The sequence below is a fragment of the Malus sylvestris genome, chromosome 5, assembly GCF_916048215.2.
Source record: "Malus sylvestris chromosome 5, drMalSylv7.2, whole genome shotgun sequence".
NCBI lineage: Eukaryota > Viridiplantae > Streptophyta > Magnoliopsida > Rosales > Rosaceae > Malus > Malus sylvestris.
Window position 1 is genome coordinate 14,522,589 of NC_062264.1, and position 17,376 is coordinate 14,539,964.

Here is a 17,376-nt window from a genome sequence, read left to right on the forward strand (position 1 = left end):
CAGTCAATTAAATCATTATTTCACTTCTTCTTTTGTTAGTTGGTTTCAAACTCTTATAACCCATGTCATTTTTTACCATGACCAATATGTGATATTTGTTGGTGGAGAAAGAGGAAGCTAAATAGAAAAGAACAATTTCGTCATGATGACAAATGCAAATTTCAATATATTTAAACACAATCCAACTCATGATGCTTAGCTTAAAAGGAATTGAATTTGAGTTGGACATTTGAGGTATAAAGACCCTGGGTTTGTTAGGATTTTTCGATTTCCAAGAGTTTTATATAAGGTAGGCACACATCTTAGTCTAAGTGAAAAATGATGTTTGAGGATTACATCTAGCATATTTCAATTAATGATTCAACAGCCTCTGAATGACAATGGTACTCACATTATTTTTCACTCTTATTAAAATGTGTGACAAAGGTATTCACATATTAGTACAATAGCCTAAATCAACATGGCATTATTGAATCACATTATTAAATTGGAGCGACAAAGGTACTCACATTACTAAATCAGTTCAAACTGTATCCAATTCCCGGGCGCGTATAATCTATATCTAGAAAGAAACATTCAGCAAAAAGTAATCCTTACTAATGCATTTATTGGAAACTCATTGCACTTTACAATTCCACTATTTTACTCATATCTAACTTCAAATTTTCTTATAAAATGCTTATCAAGATTTGTCCAAAAAAAATCAACAAACACACACAAATCACTATTTTTGTTGTCTAATTCATAATTCGGAAGGAAAAAAATCAAACAAATATTAGTACAAATAATTAGGATCAAAACAACATACCGTATTTCGGCTTGTTGTCTCATCAAAGTCAACTAATTCATAATAACGACACCAACTGGAATTGGCCAGAAAAATCTCGGATCTTTGTAACTCCACCAATTACTGAACAGTAAAGAAAAATTTCAATAAATAAATATCTAATTCAGAACAAAATTTTAGGAGTGTGCTATTCACACACCCCTTTTTACTTCTCACACACCTTTTGTTAATTTTTACTATTTGATCTTCTTTAATTCAGTCGATCTGACGGCTACAAATTAAGAAGTGTGTATGAAGTAAAAAATGGTGTGTAGATAACACATCCCAAATTTTATTACTTTGAAGCACACATGAAAAGTGACACACAAACCCAAATCCTAAATTCCTAAAAACACAACACTTAAACAACAGTAAAAATTAAAGCCTAATTTATTTATTTTAATTAAAAAAAAGAAAGAGGGTAATGATTTTTATTCACAAACCCCTCTAACCCAATGAAGGGCACTCCTATCATGTCCTTCGGTGAACATACATCTTTTGGGTTCTTCCTTTACCTGCATAAAAAGTCAAAAAATTAAAACACCGCAAACCAAGAAATTTAAAAAATCAACTTTTTTCATACGATTATATCAGCTCAGACCTCAAATATTTATTTCTTCCACTTCCTAAATATTTCAGAATCTTTGGGTCAGTGCCGTGTGCCTGACCCCTTCAGCTTGGAGATTCATTTATGTTCTTTCATATTCGAACATACGGACAACGAAAAGTAGAATTGGAGAGAATAGTATAGCTACATAATACATACTTGAGATTTTCCAGTGGAAGTGTTCATGTAAACTTTTACGAAAGGGGAACAATGGCTCCTCCAGCTCTGAAATAGCATCTGGGCAAACAAACACAAATCCACGTTTATAAATTCAAACTCCCAAATCCGAAAAACCACGATCTCTTAGAGCTGAAAACAAAACCGAATAAAACACCATGACCTGGAATCCGAAACTACAAAAAAATCTCCAAAAACATAATAACAAAATTTGAACCAAAAACCCATTTATAAATCCAAATTTACACTCCTAAACACATAATATTCAAAGCAGGGAATTACCCGCACCAGATTGGCAGTAGGAAACGCCATCTTTTATGGGCTTCAACTTTCCTTCAAATCGAGACCAATTTCACTATTTTTCAGCGAGAGAGCAATCTGGTTTGTCAAGTGAGGCGGCGGAAACTGAGAGAGAGAGGGCGAGTTCGAGAACAACAGAAGAGAGATATGTGAGAGAGCAGCAGAAAACAAGACAAAAATCAAGAGGATACAGTCGAAACAGAGGGTTGATCGATGATCGTTTCTATGGTTTGACGGGTGCGAAGCCAGCATGAATCGGTGAGGCAACATCAACTGAGAGTGAGAAAGACCAAGTTGAGAACAACAGAAGAGAGATCTGTCAGGCCTTGATTAGCACCACGGATTGTACTGACATTTTCTGTCGGATAGAATACATAATCATTGGCTGACTAAATTAGTCAGATGTTTAGTGTAGTATTAAACTAATAATCGTATTATTTATACTATATTTGATACTGAATCAGGAATTCAAAGTAACTTTGATATTTCACTTCATATTTGTCCCCTATTTAAATCAGATTAAAATTAATAAATTCACAACCATCAAATGAATCTAATTGAAAAAATAACAAAATTTTGTTTGGCATTTTTAGCTTTTGATATTTCACTTCATATTTGTCTCCTGTTTAAATTAGATTACTAAAAATAAATTAAAAAAAAATTGAAATCTATCTCTTCCCAAAATACCAGATTCCTCTGTCTCACCACCCTCACAAACACCCTCATTTCCTTACCTGTTCTTGACCCAGATCCCAAATCCCTCTGTCACTCATTTCCTTACCTGTTCTTGGCCCAAAGAGGCTTGAAAACACCGTCAAGCAGATGAAATCTTAAAACCTAGAAATTAAAGAAATTAAAAACCCATATCAAATCTTAAAACCAGAAGAAATCTTCCTGAATAGTAAAACCCAGATGAAATCTTTTCGAATTTTCAAATCCTATTATTGATTCCCAATCAAGGTTCTAAAACCCAGATGAAATCGTTTCGAATTTTTGTGGTGGTGGTGTGAGTTGTCTCTCTGTGGGTGTTATCAGATAACAAAGGGGAGGAGATGGAGAGAACAAAGCTTGCCATAGGAGATGGAGAGAACAAAGCTTGCCAGAAGAGACTGGGAGAACACAGCCGGCGAGAGAAGGAGACGGAACAAACGGCAAGGAAGGGGAGAGAGAGTGCCCAATTTGCGCGTGAGATAAGAAAGGGAGTTGACTAATTAATACGCCCATTTTGGACTGGCTTACTAAGAGGGTATACGCTGTATAAAATAAGTGGATCGGATTCAAGGTCTTAAATATCGATATTATCGGCGATATTTCACCGATAATATCGTTTTTTGAGAGGGGGATATTTTCACACGTATCCACCTTATTTTCGTCAATATATCGGGATAATATCGATAATATCGGTAATATCGGGATAATATCTGGATAATATCGATAAAATAAACATAATAATTCAATGTGTGTGTCAGTGTGTGTGTGTCAGTGTGTGTGTGTGGTGGTGGTGTGTGTGCGTGTTATGATAAGTTACATAATATAATATATATATATATATATATAAAATATATAAATCCCTCAAACGGGCCAACTTTTGACAACTTTTGACAAGACAAAAAGTAGTGGTGGTTGGTTTCATACTCAAAACCATGTGCCACTTCCAACTCTTTCACATTCGGAGTATCAGATCATCACACCTCTATTACACATTTTCGTTTCTTCTTCTTCCCTTAGCCCTTTCAGAGTTTCAACACAAAGGGTTCCATATTTAAGTGAAGTTTACAAACCTATATTTATATTATTGTAATTTATACAACAACAACAAAATTTGTGTGGACCCGTACATGTGATCTAAGAACCAAATAATACTTGCATGTTAATTTTTTGAAGTAATTAAGTAATGTTGTATAATTATTCCCTAGGATAATTTTAATTTGTTTAATGTTATTTATTATTTTATTAATATTAAGTTTTATTATCAAATTGGATTATTATTCATTAATATTAGGTTTTTTTATTATCAAATTGGATTATTATTCATTAAATTGGATTATTCATTAAATTGGATTATTATTAAATTGGATTATTATCAAATTGGATTATTATTCATTAATATGTTTAATATTAGGATTATTTTATTATCAAATTGGATTATTATTCATTAATATTAGGTTTTATTATTCCATATTATTTTTATAATTACTTAAATTCTTACAATCATTTTCTTTACTTCTTATTTAATTCTTCTATAGAATAACTTTATTATTTAGGTTCTCTTATATAACCGTCATCACTACTATATTTTTTGGCCAAATAAATAATTGCCTAATTTCCATGAAAAATAAATATAGATACGTTTAAGATGTCTAGTGGAGTTACTAAACGTGATCCAGCTTGGGAACATAGAGACCCAATAAACGGAAACAAACATGGCACAATTTGCAAATATTGTGGTGGGGTAATGAAGAGTGGCGGAGTGACATGACTTAAGTACCATCTTAGTGGATTAGATCCAAGAAATAATGTCTAACAATGTGATGCGTAAATTACTTGACACACAAATTAAACCCTCTTTTTGACAATTGTAGTATAGATGTAAGTAGGGTATCGTTCTAGGCCGGGGATTAGGAGGGATTGCTAATCTATTCTAAATTAATTTAAAAATATTAAACAAGACTCAAGGACTCAAAACTAGGCTAAAAAATCTAATAACTCGAAACACACTTAAAATGACTCAAAATAATGAAAACAATCAAATTAGACACTAGGAATTGAAATGGACGGAAATTGAATTAAAAGACTAAAAACAAAGAAAACTAACTAAATAATATAATTTAATAATGGATGGGTGTTTGGTTTTGATGAAAAGTAAAATAAACTTAATTAAATTACAGAATTGATAAAAACATAAAATTAAGGTAAAATGATAAATGACGGACTAGCTAGAGGGTTCTTCTCCACACATGACACATATGCAATCTAAATTGATTTTCAGTTGTTCTTTCAATAAATTGTGAATCTCGATACTCCAGGGTGAAAAATTACTTGACACACAAATTAAACCCTCTTTTGACAATTGTAGTATAGATGTAAGTAGGGTATCGTTCTAGGCCGGGGATTAGGAGGGATTGCTAATCTATTCTAAATTAATTTAAAAATATTAAACAAGACTCAAGGACACAAAACTAGGCTAAAAACTCTAATAACTCGAAACACACTTAGAATGACTCAAAATAATGAAAACAATCAAATTAGACACTAGGAACTAAAATGGACGGAAATTGAATTAAAAGACTAACAACAATGAACACTAACTAAATAATATAATTTAATAATGGGGGGGGGGGTTTGGTTTTGATGAAAAGTAAATTAAACTTAATTAAATTACAGAATTGATAAAAACATAAAATTAAGGTAAAATGATAAATGACGGACTAGCTAGAGGGTTCTTCTCCACACATGTTATACTTGCATACAAAATGATTTCCAGTTGTTCTTTTAATAAATTGTGAATTTCAACGCCCCAAATTAACCGTGAACAGCACTTTTTTAATCTTCAAGTTTTCCTTAAGTTATTGAATTGGACGGGAAAACGCATACAACAATTCAAAACATTCTTCAAAAGTCCCCTACGTGAAAAGCACAATAGAGATACAATCAAAGATCATTAAACTTTGTGAAAGCTATAAGCATTGACGAGGCATTCGTAACTATGAAAAGCATGATACTCTTGCCAAGAATTTACTTAACGTGATTGTGACTAGCAACCTTTACTACTTGTGAAAATAAGTTCATAACGATTAGGTGAAATTCACTTATATTCTAGCATCAAATTCATGCATGTAAATTAAGCGTGCACTCTCAACCAACATACACAAATCAGTTTTTATACGAACGGATAAGTAAATTGAATTCACAACTTATAAATCACAACCGAAGGTAATCAATTCATATTACAAATATATTCATGGCTTTGAATTAACCTCTAGCCAAAATAAATTTAATTACACATTATTAAAAACAGAAATAAAATAGAAGTTTGAAAAGATTTAACCGAGAGAAATGGAGTGAAGCCTCTAATTTTCTTCTCACTGTGCCCGTCAGTCTCCCTTCTCCCCGTGTCTATCTCCTCTCCTGCCTCTGCGAGCTGACCTTCTGCGAGCTGCCCAAAGGGCAGCTCCCTTCTCCCGCTCCAAGACCCCCCTGTCTTCTGACCTCTTTTCCTCCTTTTATTATTTTCCTCCCTCCACCAAAAATGAAGCTCGAGCTGCCTCCCTCGACAACCAAGCAGGTACTTCTTGATTTTATTCTTGCATCAATTCTGACCGTCCCTTTTCTCCACGTCAGCCCCCACCTGCTTTCACGTTTCTGCCTTGCTATCTTTCTTTCCTTTATTTTATTTGTTTCTCTTTTTCTTTCCTGTTTTCACTTCATATTTTTATTCCATCCCATCTGCTGACCAGCTGCAAAGCAGCTTTCACGCCTAGCTTTGGACCTGCCACTTATTCCCTTTGCAGTCTGTCCGTCCCACGTTTTTCTATTTAATTTCTCAGTGCTTTCCACTTTCTTCTCCTACAAACACAATAAATCAAAATAAACCAAAATAAAACCCAATCCAAAAATAAAACCAATATTCTTTCTGTTTATTATTTAAAACTCATTTGTGCTATTTTTATTTTCTTTGCATAACAAATCCTAAAAACATAAAAATAACGTAAATAGATTAAAAATATAAGGAACTAACTAAGAAAAGACGAGTGAATTCGAAGTAAAAATATATATAAATATCATCCGATCAAATACCCCCACACTTAACTTTTGCTAGTCCTCGAGCAAAACAAAGAAAACAAGAACAAGAAGTAACAAGAAAAACATTAGTTTCTCCCTATCTGACCCTCATAGAATTTCATTTAAGAAAACAAATCATCAAGAACCATATCAAGGAACTAATCCAAGTTCATCTTCCTAATTCAAATATTAGCAGTAATCTTTGAATCATCCTTGAAGTGTAGTGTGTGATATAGCCATGCTAATGCAATTTCAAGTTTTTATTTTTAAAATCATCATATGCAAACTAGTGACCTTCTCACGGGATATGCACTCAATCACACATGTGTTTAGTTTTAATGTGTTTCGCTCAAAGAAACAAATGTGAAATTTCTACCATAAGCTTGCATAAAGATCACTTCTCCACAGTCATAATTGCAAAACTTAAATCAAGAGGACTTTTATTGGATGTAATGAGGCTTAGGGATAGGGTTATTGAAATGAAAGAATAGGAAAACACAAGTTCCAAGCTATATTGCAAGCAATTCTTTTGTTTAGATTTATAAGAACTCAAGCTCTCCAGCAATTCTTCTAGCACCTCCAACCACAACCTTTTATTTCATTTGTACACAATCTTTCTTTTTCTTTTTCTTTTTTTATTTTTTTTTATTTTTTTTATTTTTATTTTTTATTTTTAATACAAACATGAAATACCCCCACACTTAATCTTTTGCTAAACATCTTCATAGTACTTCACAAACGTTTCTCATAAGACAATCTCGCATTGCTCACTAGCTTGCTTGGAAAGGTAAGGAAAAATGTTTCAGGCATAAGGGTAAACATATCTGGTGATAAGAAATAAAAGGCTCAACAAAGACGGCTCAAATTGGCAATCTAATGATATCATTTTTCTTTGGGAAACATGGTTATTTGGGCCATAGTGGTAAACCTAATGCCTCTATCATTCCCAAGTTCATGCAATCAATGACAAACATTTCGAAAGATCGTTACGCAAGTTCTAGAGATGTATCTCACATAAGTTCATCACACATGAAAGAATAGGAGTGTATGAAAAATGCACACACTTTCAATAGGCTCAAAAACTCACATAGGATATATATGGTCACTAAATTCACATATGAAGCTTTAAGTCATGCTTTAGTTTCACATCAACAAGGCTATGTGCATTTAGTTTTTCAAAGATGATCAAACATGTACAAAACTAACAAGGGAATTAGGAATTTCACAAAACACATGTTAACTAAGTTCTTGATAATCATGATTCAAATTTGATCTAATTATATCATTGGGTCGGAAACTAACAAAAATCTAATTCAAAACAATAAGGGAAACAAGACAATATTTTTGGATTTTTAAATTTTCTGAATTTTTAATTTTTTTTTAATTTTTAATTTTATTATTATTATTTTTTTAAAGCAAATTAAAACTAATTAAGAAAACAAAAAGCAACAACACAGAAACAAATGAAATTCTAGAGATTTCTACCCCCACACTTAAACTTGACATTGTCCCCAATGTCAGAAAACACTATAATGCAAATAAAAAAATAAAATAAAATAAATAAATAATAAGAAACAAAATAACGCAATTGGACTGAAAACTTCCCTAATTTGCAGTAAAATCAAGCGATGACCCCCAAGCTAAAATTCTGCAATCAACTTCAAGGGTGGAAAGAACCAAAAGTTCCTGCAAAGAAAAGAAATAATTCAGTTAAGTACGCAAGAAAATTAATTAAAAAAAATTGCAAACGAAAAATTGAAAATTACGATAAAAGATAATGAATAAAACTAATAAGTAATCATTGGTCGTGCTTGTTGACTTTCCACAGCTTTCCTCTTGAACGGGGTGACACTTAGCTTTTTACTTGCAAGTGATGATTTTATGCTATTGTACTGCAAGGCTTTGCTCTTTGGGAATGTTGCAGTTCCTTATTTGTTCTCCAAGCAGATGTGGCAGCTTCTCTAGTTCTTCATCTCAGACTCCTTCTGCTGGGATGATTGTGCAAGCTGCATTCTTCTCTGCTTGTTTCCTCTGCATGGCGGGCAGGCACGAGGTAGAGGTATTGGTCTGTTTCTTTCTTCAATCTTTCCAAGTGCCCACCTCTTGCTCTCTTTCTCCTTGTCCCTAGCTGAGGATGAATCAGCACGTTGTCTCCACATGCTTCGAGGTATCATCTTCACTTCCCTTATACGTAAGAGACGAAGAGGAAACACAAGATGATGAGTACTCGAGAGCAAGTGCTGGCTGGAGAAAGGACAGGGAGAAAGCATGATATGAGATACTCTTGCTTTCAACCTTTATGATATGAAATACTTTTGCTCTGGATGGGTTGTTAGCAAGGGTATCCCAGGGAATGAGGAATACAGAGTGACTCGAGAGGGTTTGTTGGAAGGCCATTTCAAAGATGAAGAAGTGCTGAGAGGGTGTGCCTTTGCTGTGGAAGGCGAAGGTAGAAACTTATAGGGCTTTTCTTCACAACCGGAACTATTCTCTCACTCATTGTCGGCAGCCGGTGGATGGATGAATAGTACAAATTACGCGCTTTCTGACAAAGCTGCCCGTAATTTTCGCAAAGCTGCCAGTTGCATGTGACGAGTGACGACACGTCTGGACAAATTGATCTTTTGAAATCCGGGGTTCGGCTCGTGGTTTCTGAGCAAGCCCATTTTTTGAGAAATGAAATGCCTCTTTTGAGAAAAGAATCCGGCTTTTGAGAAAGGAAACTCCTCTTTTGAGAAAAGAATCAGGCGTTTGAGAAAGGAGCCCCGACTCTTCGATTTGCGAGAGGACGCTTCTCTGAGGAGCGCCTCTTTGATTTCTTCTTTTTATAGAGGCGTTAATTTTGTTCCACAACACACTTGAGCACCCTCCTGTAAACACTCCCTTCTTGCACTTGTTTAATCTTGATCATTCCGACTCTCTTCTTTCTTCACCACCTCTGAAAAATGTCTGGCCCTTCCGATCGTCGTTTTGACTTGAACATTGGTGAAGAGGCAGCTCCGCCTTCACCAGACAATATATGGCGCCCATCCTTCATATCCCCTACCGGTCCTCTTACCGTGGGGGATTCGATGATGAAAAATGACATGACTGCTGCGGTGGTGGCCCGGAACCTTGTCACCCCCAGAGATAACAGACTGCTCGCTACGCGGTCTGATGAATTGGCGGTTAAGGAGTCTCTGGCTCTTAGCGTGCAGTGTGCGGGTTCTGTGTCCAACATGGCCCAACGCCTATTTGCTCGAACCCGTCACGTTGAATCGTTGGTGGCTGAAATACAGAGTCTCAAAGAGGAGATTAGAGGACTCAAGCATGAAAATAAACAATTACATAAGCTTGCACACAACTATGCCACCAGCATGAAGAGGAAGATTGACCAGATGCAGGACACTGATGGTCAAATTTTACTTGATCATCGAAGGTTTGTGGGTTTGTTCCAACAGCATCTGCCTTCGTCTTCTGGAGCGGCACCGCGTAGTGAAGCTCCAACTGATCAACCTCTGCTGCCTCCTCCTTCTGTGGCCCCGCCGACTGCTGAAGCCCCGCCTACTACTGAAGCACCACCCGACCAATGAATACTATTAGTTTACATCATTGTAAAATATTTGTACTTTTTTAATTTTTTTTTTTTTTGTATTTTTTTTTTTTTTAAAATTTTTTAATTTTTTTTTATGTTTTTTTTTTTTAATTTTTAATTTTTTTATATTTTTTTTATATGTAAATTAATGTAAAGAGACTTTGGTTAACCTTCCCCCACACTTAAACTAAATAACACAAACTCACAGAAATCAACCAAATAACACAACTAACTAAACAAAGCAAAATGAAAGCAGTAAAGATAAGGTTGGAAGAATGCAAAGCTGATTGGGTTAGCGATTCCAAAGTCTCCCTTCGTTGAATGCTTGGGTTGCCTCCCAAGAAGCGCTTGATTTAACGTCTTTAGCCGGACGCATCTTTCCTTTAAATTTCCCTCGGCTCCATTTGAACCTAAAATCAAAGAAAGAAAAATAAATCAAATATCAAAAGTAAAATACACAAACACCAATATAAACATAAACAAAAACAAAAATAAAGGGATTAGCAAAGTTGCTAATCCCCGGCAACGGCGCCAAAATTTGATGCGTAAATTACTTGACACACAAATTAAACCCTCTTTTTGACAATTGTAGTATAGATGTAAGTAGGGTATCGTTCTAGGCCGGGGATTATGAGGGATTGCTAATCTATTCTAAATTAATTTAAAAATATTAAACAAGACTCAAGGACTCAAAACTAGGCTAAAAACTCTAATAACTCGAAACACACTTAAAATGACTCAAAATAATGAAAACAATCAAATTAGACACTAGGAATTGAAATGGACGGAAATTGAATTAAAAGACTAAAAACAAAGAAAACTAACTAAATAATATAATTTAATAATGGATGGGTGTTTGGTTTTGATGAAAAGTAAAATAAACTTAATTAAATTACAGAATTGATAAAAACATAAAATTAAGGTAAAATGATAAATGACGGACTAGCTAGAGGGTTCTTCTCCACACATGACACATATGCAATCTAAATTGATTTTCAGTTGTTCTTTCAATAAATTGTGAATCTCAATACTCCAGATTAACCGTGAACAGCACTTTTTTTAATCTTCAAGTTTTCCTTAAGTTATTGAATTGGACGGGAAAACGCATACAACAATTCAAAACATTCTTCAAAAGTCCCCTACGTGAAAAGCACAATAGAGATACAATCAAAGATCATTAAACTTTGTGAAAACTATAAGCATTGACGAGGCATTCGTAACTATGAAAAGCATGATACTCTTGCCAAGAATTTACTTAACGTGATTGTGACTAGCAACCTTTACTACTTGTGAAAATAAGTTCATAACGATTAGGTGAAATTCACTTATATTCTAGCATCAAATTCATGCATGTAAATTAAGCGTGCACTCTCAACCAACATACACAAATCAGTTTTTATACGAACGGATAAGTAAATTGAAATCACAACTTATGAAATCACAACCGAAGGTAATCAATTCATATTACAAATATATTCATGGCTTTGAATTAACCTCTAGCCAAAATAAATTTAATTACACATTATTAAAAACAGAAATAAAATAGAAGTTTGAAAAGATTTAACCGAGAGAAATGGAGTGAAGCCTCTAATTTTCTTCTCACTGTGCCCGTCAGTCTCCCTTCTCCCCGTGTCTATCTCCTCTCCTGCCTCTGCGAGCTGACCTTCTGCGAGCTGCCCAAAGGGCAGCTCCCTTCTCCCGCTCCAAGACCCCCCTGTCTTCTGACCTCTTTTCCTCCTTTTATTATTTTCCTCCCTCCACCAAAAATGAAGCTCGAGCTGCCTCCCTCGACAACCAAGCAGGTACTTCTTGATTTTATTCTTGCATCAATTCTGACCGTCCCTTTTCTCCACGTCAGCCCCCACCTGCTTTCACGTTTCTGCCTTGCTATCTTTCTTTCCTTTATTTTATTTGTTTCTCTTTTTCTTTCCTGTTATCACTTCATATTTTTATTCCATCCCATCTGCTGACCAGCTGCAAAGCAGCTTTCACGCCTAGCTTTGGACCTGCCACTTATTCCCTTTGCAGTCTGTCCGTCCCACGTTTTTCTATTTAATTTCTCAGTGCTTTCCACTTTCTTCTCCTACAAACACAATAAATCAAAATAAACCAAAATAAAACCCAATCCAAAAATAAAACCAATATTCTTTCTGTTTATTATTTAAAACTCATTTGTGCTATTTTTATTTTCTTTGCATAACAAATCCTAAAAACATAAAAATAACGTAAATAGATTAAAAATATAAGGAACTAACTAAGAAAAGACGAGTGAATTCGAAGTAAAAATATATATAAATATCATCCGATCACAATGCGATAATGTCCCCCCAGAAGTGAAGGCATTCATCACCACATTATTAAAAAATAAAAAACACCAAAAGGAAAAGAAAACACATGGAATGGAAAATATTCGAGCTGGGCTACGAGGAGAAGTCATTGGCCAAGCGATTGACAGTGATGGTGATGACGATGAGAACGAATGTGATGATGACATAGGACCTGAAGAATGACGCAATTTCAAACAAGCATTACGTGCCTCCAAACAGTCAACATGGGAAAGAGAACACCATCACAAAATTCCTAATAGAGCACAAGGTTCCGGGACAAGTGGTGGTGCACAAATGAGACGAGGAGCAAGTATTAGAAAATCACAACCAACACCACTAATAGCCCCAAGTTTATATAAGTCATCCAAAGCACGTCAAAAGAGTGTTTGGAGTTATGTCACTGGAGGTAATGTGAAGGAGGGAATGGGGCGTCTAATTAGCAAGTTCTTTATCTATGAAAATGTCCCTGCTGAGAAGGCATCATCATATTATTTCAAAAATATGGTATTGGGATGTCAACAAGCCGGTGTTGGAGTACAACCTCCCACTCCCTATGAGGTAAGAAACAAATATTTGGAAATGGAGTATAAAGACATTGGCGAGTATGTTAACAACTTGAGGTCAAAGTGGGAAACTAATGGTTGCACAATCATGTGTGACAGATGAACTGGCCTAACCAGATTGTCTATCATAAACTTCATGGTATACTCCAAGGGAAAGATAATTTGTTTGAAGTCCGTTGATGCTTCAGACCATATAAAGAACTACAAGTATATATACAAATTATTGAAGGATGTAATCATGGAGGTGGGAGAGCATAATGTTGTCCAAGTTGTGACTGACAACGGTTCTGCATTTGTCAAAGCTGAAAAAAAGTTATTGAAGCATCATAATGTGTTTTGGACATCATGTGCAGCACATTGTATTGATCTCATGTTTGAGGCAATGGTGAAGAGAGAGAATATTGCTAATGTCGTAAAAAGAGCTAGAACGATCACAAATTATATTTACAATCACGGTTGGTTGTTGGCCAAGATGCGTGAATTTTGCAAAGGAGAAATTATTCGTCTAGCTACCACTCGATTCGCCACCAACTATATTGCATTAGACAGCCTACTTAAGAAGAAAGCAAGGTTGAAGCAACTATTCACCAGTGATGATTGGGCCAACCACAATTTCAGCCGCTCAAATGCAGGTCGTATGGTGGAAAGTATAGTGCTTGATCATGCTTTTTGGACTCAATCAGAACATGTGTGCCAACTGTTTGAACCTCTTTACAAAGTTTTACAAATCGTTGACACAGAAGTGTATCCTACTATGGGGGCAATATATGAGTTGATGCATGTAGTGAAGGAGGACTTGGAAAGAAAACATGGTGCAAGATGGGTCATAAAGATAATTGATGACTGATGGTATAAAACATTATACCACGATTTGCATGCAGCATATATAAATTATGTCATAATTTACAATTCATTTCTTTAGTTGCATAAGTATTATTTCTCTTATTAGAGTATGTGTTTCTTTGAATAGTATATTATTTGAATCCTCGATACCAATATAGACCTGGTCTTGGAGATGATGGTACCCTTATACGTGTGGTACATAATGTATACTCTAAATTTGACCCTGCATCACTAGCAGTTGGTCAATTTGGAAATGAGGTACACAATTACTTAAATTATAATAATTACATTGTTGGATTAAACTAACACGATTTATTGAATTCAGCTAACATGGTTTAAAGATGCAAGAAGAACTTTTGGAGAACCAACATTAGTTGTTGCTCGAACAAAAATGTCTCCTAGTGAGTGTAAACATATTTCACTATCAGTTTATATAGAATTTGTTGGAGTTATTAGGCTTATCAACATTGTTTTTCATTCTAGCTGAATGGTGGATCATGTATGAGACTGATGCACTAACTATGAGAAAGTTAGCAATCAAAGAAATTGGAGTACATTTGCACTCATACACACAAAGCAAAGAAATAGGTTGGCTCATAGTAGGTTGGAAAAATTAGTTTATTGTTACTACAACATGAAGCTTCAAATTCGAGATAAGGAAGCAAAAATAGATCATGTCGACCGTGGTGACCCACTAGATGTGTTTGATATTGTTGTTGAAGATGATGATACAAAGGGTAACCAACTTTATCAATGGATTAGATCTCTTCATTTAGATGATGAAGGCAACCCAGCTCTAAGAGTTGCTGAAGAAGCACGTAATGAAAGGATAAATGTAGAAAGAGTATTAGAGGAGGAGGTGGGATCTAGCAGCGTTGACTCTTTCGAAGAACTTTTGCGCCCAAGACCAAGAAACACTGGAATTCCACATTCTTCCAATCCTACACAACCACAAGATCCTGCTGATACTAATGATAGCTCTAGTACAAGATCAGGAGACTCACTTACCACCGGAGGTGGGAATGATGAAGGATATAGTGGAGCTGGAGGTAGTGGTGGATATGGAAATTATGTTGGACCACTTTCCGGATTTATGAGCCCCTTCACTGGTTGATAGGAGCATATTTATGCGACCTAGTTAGCTTGTTTCTTGGCATTTATGTTGTTTTCCTTAGTTATTTTAGTGTTTAAAGTCATTTTCGTGCAATTTCAGGTTCTAAGGACAAAGTATGCAAAAAGATGCATTTTGGAGCCTTTTGGAGCAGTTTTGGGCATGAATTGAATATCTTATGCTTGGAGTAATATTGATTGACGAAATTGAAGGCCTAAAGGATGTTAGAAGTCAGTTTGGAAGCTTAGAAGACACAATTTCAGCACCTCCTACAAAGGTGGCGCCTTGTCCCCTTTGTGCTTCATCCTTGTCTCCTCTTGTGCAACAATTTCCCTTGCCATGTTTCCCTAATTTCTGAACCAAAAACACCTTTCCCTTTCTCCCTTGTCCCTTGCTGCACCATACATCCTCTTTCCCTTTTAATTTCTGACCTTAAGTACCTTTCCTATATTGTGCCACATCTTTGTTACCTATTTCTCTTTAATTTCTGACTCTTTCTTACCTATTTCTGACCCAAAATTACATTCCCTTTTGTTTCAATTCTTGCTGCACAAGGGGAGAGGATTCTTACCTATTTTGTGCCTCAAAACACATTCCTAAATCTGTCCTACAATTTTTGCCGAATTTCCCTTTCCTATTCTCTTTAATTCCTGCACCTTTCTTGCATATTTTCCATTGATTTCTGACTTTTAATTATAGGATAAGATAGCTAAGTTATTTCTTTCCCTAAAACACATCAAAACCGTGCCTTAGCCTATATATACCACCCTTTGTCGCAAGTTCTGAGGGCTCTTCTTATTAGCCATTCCACATTCCATCCTTCACCATAACCTGCCTACATCCATCCACCACCACAATTCACCACAAATCATCACCAAACACCCTTGTGTCGCAGCAAAGAAGAAAGAAGGAGACCCTTGGACGTGCTTGCCATTCAAGACGTTGGATTGTTGGAGCGTTTCTAAGTGTAATCTTTCTTTTGTTTTCAATGTTTCAATTCAATAATCTTTGTTTTGTGAGTATGAGGAACTAAACCCCTCTTAGTTAGGGGATGATTCGAAACCATGTTCATGCTTGCAATATGATTTGATTACATCCAGTTGTGTTTTATAAGTTGTGAATTCAATTTACTTATCCGTTCGTATAAAAACTGATTTGTGTATGTTGGTTGAGAGTGCACGCTTAATTTTCATGCATGAATTTGATGCTAGAATATAAGGGAGTTTCACCTAATCGTTACGAACTTATATTCACAAGTAGTGAAGGTTGCTAGTCACAATCGCTTTAAGTAAATTCTTGGCATAAGTTTCATGCAATTCATAGTAACGAATGCTTCGTCAATGCTTATGATTTTCATAGAACTTAATGATTCTTACTTGTATCTCTATTATGCAATTCATGTAGGGAACTTGTGGGGAATGCTTTGGGTTGTCGTATGCAATCATCCAATTCAATAACTTTTGGAAAATCTAAGGGTTAATTAGTGCAATTCACGGTTAATCTGGGGCGTTGAGAATTCATAGCTTATTGAAAAGCAACTGGAAATCGTTTTGTATGCAAGTGTGTCATGTGTGGAGAAGAACCTCCTAACTATCTTTTTATCCATAGTTTCATCCAAATTCGTTTTAAAAATCTGTTTTAGTTACAATCTGTTTTCTTTATTCTCAAATTCGTCAAAACCAAATCCCCCATTATTTTAAAGTGTTAGATTAGTTAGAAATCAATTTAGTTAGTGTTTTTAAGTGTTTTGATTCAAGTTATAACCCAAATTCGTCCAAGTTTGTGTTAGAGTTCAAAACTGCCCAGAAAGTGTTTTTAAGGCAGTTTTGAGTGTTTTTGTGTTGTTTTGAGTCTTTTGGTTTGTTTTAGTGTTTCAGAGTTTTGTTTTGCATTCTTTGATTCTAGTTTAGTGTTTTAAACTTTGTTTTACGTATTTGAGTCAGTTTAGAGTGTTTAGCAATCCCTCCTAATCCCCGGTTTAAGAACGATCCCTACTTATCCATACTACAATTGTCAACAAGAGGGTTTAATTTGTGTGTTTAGTTATTTTACGCATCACTGGTGAGGCAAACTTCACGCATGCAACACAGGATGAGGACCATGGCAGTAGGCAGGCAGGACCAGGAATTGGTGCCATAGGGAATGACTATACTCGTAGAAAAAGAGGCAAGGGGACTTTGTCAAGTCAAGAAGATGACTCGTTATCTATAACTTCGGACTCTGTTGGAGTGAGAAGTAGTAACTATGGTTGTACTCATAACCAACA

At 35.3% G+C, this 17,376-nt stretch overlaps 1 long non-coding RNA gene across 6 annotated transcripts; it reads right to left on the reverse strand.

The window, feature by feature from the left end:
* Positions 1-53: 53 nt before the first annotated feature.
* On the reverse strand, positions 54-3,094 carry LOC126623470 (uncharacterized). Of its 6 annotated transcripts, none has more exons than XR_007623763.1 (3): positions 2,692-3,082; positions 1,893-2,644; positions 54-1,670 (listed from the first exon to the last, which is right to left on the reverse strand). It is a non-coding gene; the product is annotated as an uncharacterized LOC126623470 (long non-coding RNA). The 6 variants fall into 6 exon arrangements; XR_007623765.1 differs by having other exon boundaries at positions 54-562; positions 809-1,670; positions 1,893-3,081; XR_007623764.1 differs by having other exon boundaries at positions 54-1,341; positions 1,428-1,670; positions 1,893-3,078.
* Positions 3,095-17,376: the final 14,282 nt, after the last annotated feature.